Genomic DNA, 5,506 nt, shown 5'->3' on the forward strand with positions numbered 1-5,506 from the left:
AAAAGTAATCCCTAATTACATAAAAAAATAAAAATAAAAACTCTAACACTAAAAAGGAGAGGAAAAACATGGAGGCATTCATGGCACTTTATTCCATTTTTTAACCAAAACTAACATCATTATTATTTTAAAAAAGGCCCATATTTATTGCACACACTTCTGCAAATACAAACTGCCCAAATATTGTATAACAAGTTTTTCACTTAAAAAGCTTTGATTTTCTCCCAAGATTTAGCGTGTCACTATTCACGACACTTTGGAAGTTTATCTCTAATTTTTCTTTTTCATTTTTTTGGTACAAGGTATTTTTGAGATTTTGATATTTAGCTGTGGCTATTTTAAACATTACATAATGGAATATTATAGATATCAAACCGAGTCCATGTCAAAGACAATGGAGAATATTCTAAAATTCTAGACATTATGCAATGGAATATTCTAGATATCAACCCAGGTTCATGTTGAAGATTGTAAAGTTGTGATTTACAACTATATTTTATGTTGGCTTTATTCCAAGATAAAAAGTGTTGTAATTGCTTTAATTTATTTCCTTGTACTTTGTGGGATTTTATTGTATTGGGTTTAGTATTAAGTTGGTAAATACTCAAGCTTAATTAAAGATCAGTGCATTTCGCGACTAGCTTGCGAGAAGTTCACGAGAAGGGTTCCTGCGAAAAGGGCATGTGAGGAGCACATGACTAGAAGTTGAAGAGTCATGCCAGACTATCGTTTTCGTGAGTGTCTCGTGGGTAAGGCCTTCTCGCGAGGTAATCGCAAAACATTCTGCCTAGTGAATTTTTATGTGTGACTTTCTTGCCCTTCACCCATACTATATATACCCTTATTACCCTCATTACCCACAATCTGAAAGAGGCCATTTAGAGAGAAAAACCCTAGATAGGTTTTCTACAACACACACACTCATCTTTTAAAGAGAGAGCTATCCATCTTTAATGAGAAATCATTGTAGCCTCTTCTCCTTCCCTCTCCCATTGTCATACCTTGAGAGGAGATTTGTACCCAAAACAACTCGCACCTATTCAGAGTGTAAAGAGTGTTTTGGAGTTTGGGAAGCTTTGGGGAATTGCCAAAAGAAGCCGATGAGGCTTGGCGAATGCAATCGGGCGTATTGCGAGATCCGGAAAGCTAAACAAGACATGGTTATGAGAAACCTTGTTAGAGTAGGAGCTTGGAGGGCTTAGGTACATTGGGTAGATTAGGCTTGGAGGGTCTCTTGCTATTCGTGTATCCCAACTTATTGTCTAGTGGATCAATTTACCGCTTGGAGGGCGGCGAAGAGGTTTTTCGCTGAATTCTTCGGTTTCCTCTTCGATAACACATCGCCGTGTTATTTTGTGTTTGCATCTCTCTTCCCTTACTTTTGTGCTTTACTTTTATTATTTGTTGTTCATGTTTATGCACTAGAATAGTATCGGTTGATTGTGCTTCATTTACTCTTATTTCCGTACTTAGATAAGTTAGAGTAAAAGCAATCTAGCCGTAATTTTTAATTGAAGGTCTAAACAGCTTTTGTGTTTTTAACACATTTTTGAGCTTTCAAAGACAACAGGGAATATTCTAAAATTTTTGACATTACATAATGGAATATTCTAAAATTTTTAATATAATAAAAATTTATGAAAAAAGAAAAAAGTAACTGACTTTTTTTTTTTTTACAATTTTTTATATTTTTCATAAAATTACTATTAAAATGTTCCTAAAATTATCCACTACCCTATGCAAATGAGGATACTTGTTAAAAGGACCATTTTATAAAAGCTACCCATCACCTACATTATGCAAAAGTGCATTTTCTGACATTTTGAAAATTATAATTTTAAAAAAAAAGAAAAGCAAAGCCAAATGCATGGCTTTCATCGTTTTTTAGTCTACAGACTAGAAACATGCGCTTATATTTAAAAATGCGGAGTCAAATGGACTATAAAGTTGATAGTAGCAAATGGTAACAACTTGTGAATTATTTCACCTATTTTCGTCCATAGACATCGAGAAAATATCAAATCAGGAAATTTTAATGACATAAATTGTGGTTTCAAATATAGTCTTTAATCCAAAAGTTAATATAGGTGAAAAAATAGGTGTAATATATAGGGGTAATATATTGTACAGTATCAATTATTCCTCTTCAAATTTTATTACATAATACACTCAACCCTCCTCACACAAAATTCTGGTATATACTATCATCATGTTTATCTCAAACCCACATTACATCAAATTAAGAATCGAGTACATTGTCCACACTGACTTATTTAGACTACTTAACATGCAAGTCCAACCAAAGGAGAGTAAACAAACAGAATGACAAGGCCATAGGATGAACCAGCTGAGAGGGAGAGAGGATCTATGACAAATTCGGACAGGTGCAGAACTCATACAGGTCCTTCTATTTGAACAGCAATCTGAAAAGGCATAGAATCAATGCATTTAAGCTTAATAAAATTATATCCAAGGTATGTAAATGCGCATGAAAATGGAAAAAGCAAACAGATTTTTGAATACCCTCTGGTCTTATTATGGTAATTTATAATAGGGCGGTGTTTATTTCACAGATTGTGAAAAAGATTTTAAGCATTGTAATATGCCAAGATAGAGTAGACCGTCTGTATGACACTGAGACCAAGTGCAAAGAATGCGGCAAGGAAAGTAATAATTGTCCAGGGGCTGTCGAAATGGGTATGAATAACTTGAGATATCCAAGTCATTGACTTCATTTCAATATAATTCTGGATTTGAACTCTGACATCGCTATATATTACGGGGTTAGGCACCAGGTCAGTGCCTATCTCATTGAAGACTAGAGCCACTTCTTCGTCGCTGCCAAGGAGGTTGCGGAGTATGCCAGCTTTTCTGAGGTCTATAACGTCTTTGGGTTCATCAATAAGTGAATCAAGGAAAGATATGTAAGAGGTGATCCCGAAGTCATTGTCAAAATCTGGACACATCTCGAAGGCTATTAAGTTAAAGAACTTAGGCCCAGTTGAGTCACCCACTGTTATTGGAGGAAGCTGAAGGATTCCAGGGTAGAAATTCCATTTTTGGTGAATTTTATCTCTCCCAAGCAACTACTTGGGCTGGTCTTCAAATGGATTCCTACCTCTCTAAGCTCCTGCACATTACGAAATGAATGCCAATCTTTCCTAGAATGTTGACCTTTCTTGTCATTCTTATGCTTAGAACTATGTTTGTCAGTCACAGTTTTCCGAAATCAGCAGGGGCGTTTCTTGCCAGATTTATCCTTACCAGGACTTGGGTATTTCTTGTTAATTGGAGCTAGAAGTCTTTTCCGCAGAATATCAAGAAGATGGATGTCATTTTCATCAGATGGGGGGTATCTTCATCTAGCCTGCTGTGCATATTGATGAAACTTTGGATCGACGTCTTCAAACTTTTTCTATCTTCACTATTTTGAGTATTTTCCACTAAATAGTCGAGGAGTTGAAAAGGAAGTTGATTCTCCAACAAGAACAAATCTTGTTGCACAAACGCCACTTGATCGCTTTTAATTTTGACATCTTTGACCTTCTCAAGTCTATGAACTGCAATGTTGCACAGGCGTCCACAAACAACATCCAAGCAAGGTCCTCATCACTATATTTCTGTGTCACTTTCTCATCATAGTACTCCCTCAGTTCTTTGATTTTATCCTTAATAATACCATACAATTTTCTTCATCAGTCCTGCCAGTTTTTCCAATGAATTTGTCTGCCAACATAAGCTTGTACGCCTCTGTTAGCTGATATTTAGGCTTACCATGATGGATAGGACCGAGTGATGCCACTCTCGGCTCACAGTACTTTCGGTAATGCTTGTGATCTCGCAGCATTAAAACCTGATGGTTCCGCAATTTAGAAATTAACATAATCAATGACACAAAATATAATAAATTGACAATAAATAATATGTTTTTTCAACATATTGAAATGCTATATATAAAATAATTTATAATAATCAATATATTACTAAAAGTTGAAGTGTAGCATTTAATGTTGCTATGCTTCCATTGAGCCACGTCAACAGCCATGTAATTATCAATTTTTTTTTTCAATTTTTTTATACAATTTTTTAACATTTAAAGTGAATTAAAAACTCTATTATATTACAATCAAAATATCATATTTAATTTATCTTATTTTTAATTATTCTTATTTATTATTAAATTTTCAATTCCATTTTAACTTTTCATATCCCTACTACTCTCTACCTTAACTTTCTTCAACCTTTCTCATTCCATTTCAACTTTTCATATCCCCACTACTCTCAATATTAATATTATTCTATCTTTTTATTTTCCTTTATTTTTGACACTTCTTATTCTTATCCTCATGCTATAAAATTGTCATTCTCCCTCTTATTCCATGCATAATTTCTATTTTTCCACACACAAAAGCCCCCCCCCCTCTCTCTCTCTCTCTCTCTCTCTCTCTCTCTCTCTCTCTCTCTCTCTCTCTATATATATATATATATATTCTTTCAATTTTTGGTATATATATATATATATATTTTTTTAATTTTAGTGTAACAGGTTGACCATCAAAACATACTGATGTAGTATTGAAAGCTCCACCAAATGCATCGCAAAAATCAATTTTAGACTATTAGAAGTCAGTTAGTTTGCTAAAATTGGAATTGACAGGTAATCTAGCTTGATACGATTTAGTTTTATATTTTATGTTGTTATCTTTTTTATTCGCATTGGTTGTTAAATGTTATTGTAAGGACACAATTCTTTGGCGGCCCAATAAGGATGTTGGGCTCGCGCATGAAAGACCCCTCACAATATGATTTGTAGAGAGTGGGCTTGAAAAGCTAGCCGTTGGTCACAGGGTGGTGCCCGGTCCTGGTTTTGGAGGGATTCGTGTAGAAAAAGGATTTGGGCTTGAACATTTAAGCCCTACGGCATCGCATCCCATGGGATGGGTCTCCTCGGACTTGATCCGAAGACCATTAAGGTCTTACCCCGGTTACCCGACGATGGGCTTTTTCTGTGATCTCCGGTGTTGTTGAGGTGTTCTCACCCATGTAGTTTCTCTTTTTCTGGAGGTGGGATGGAGTCCCCCTAAATTTACTTACTTTCTTCTTTTATACTCGTCTGCGTTAACTGTCCTTCGTCCACGTGTAGGGTCAACCTTTACAAGACTGATATTTGTCCCATCAGTCTAATCCCAGAATTGTTGGGGATGATTGATAAGGCTGAGGAATACGGCTCTGTTAGGTGCAGAGCCTTATCTGGGAAGGGTCATAAGGGTGACTTTCCCAAGATATTTTAGATCTCTTTTCAAATTTAGTCCAATACCAGTTTTACCCCTTTATTCCGGTGGGATTTTGGATCTGCCGAGGACTGAACTGTCCTCGGCTGTATTCCAAAACAGTCTTGTACTCTATGTTATCGGGCTTGGGCCATAACTCTCCTCGGCTTGGGCCTTCGGACTCTTCATGAGCAAATGGGCCTGGCCCATAGATTATTGGGCCCCACAGTTATATT

At 35.9% G+C, this 5,506-nt stretch overlaps 1 pseudogene; it reads right to left on the minus strand.

Annotated features, from left to right (window-relative positions):
- Positions 1-2,588: 2,588 nt before the first annotated feature.
- Positions 2,589-5,043, minus strand: LOC115951599 (annotated as a pseudogene).
- Positions 5,044-5,506: the final 463 nt, after the last annotated feature.

The sequence above is a fragment of the Quercus lobata genome, chromosome 7 (genome assembly GCF_001633185.2).
Source record: "Quercus lobata isolate SW786 chromosome 7, ValleyOak3.0 Primary Assembly, whole genome shotgun sequence".
Taxonomy (NCBI): domain Eukaryota; kingdom Viridiplantae; phylum Streptophyta; class Magnoliopsida; order Fagales; family Fagaceae; genus Quercus; species Quercus lobata.